Raw genomic sequence first — 315 nt, 5'->3', positions numbered from 1 at the left:
TCCTGGACTATGTCATTGGGAACTTTGGAGGTGCCTCGTGTCTGGGCATGTGTTGAACCACGCCACAAGGTGAAATGCCTCTTCTCAAGGAGACTTGTCTGTAGTTTCCACTAATGAAATTATGTAGTCATGGCCGTTCTTCTGGTTGAGATATTAGCAGGGATTTTTGGCGAGGTCGGGGGAATGAAAATGAGCTTTTAGTGAGTTTAAAATAAAATCCGGCCGGGCGCGGTGGCTCAAGCCTGTAATCCCAGCATTTTGGGAGGCCGAGACGGGTGGATCACGAGGTCAGGAGATCGAGACCATCCTGGTCTA

At 49.5% G+C, this 315-nt stretch overlaps 1 pseudogene; it reads left to right on the top strand.

Moving 5' to 3' along the window:
- The first annotated feature begins 129 nt into the window (after positions 1–129).
- Positions 130–315, top strand: part of LOC105518340 — a 1,830-nt pseudogene continuing 1,644 nt past the window's right edge.

Source organism: Colobus angolensis, unplaced genomic scaffold, assembly GCF_000951035.1.
Source record: "Colobus angolensis palliatus isolate OR3802 unplaced genomic scaffold, Cang.pa_1.0 Scaffold317, whole genome shotgun sequence".
NCBI classification, from domain to species: domain Eukaryota; kingdom Metazoa; phylum Chordata; class Mammalia; order Primates; family Cercopithecidae; genus Colobus; species Colobus angolensis.
Note: the sequence above shows the minus strand (reverse complement) of the source record. Positions and strands in the feature narration are given on the sequence as shown.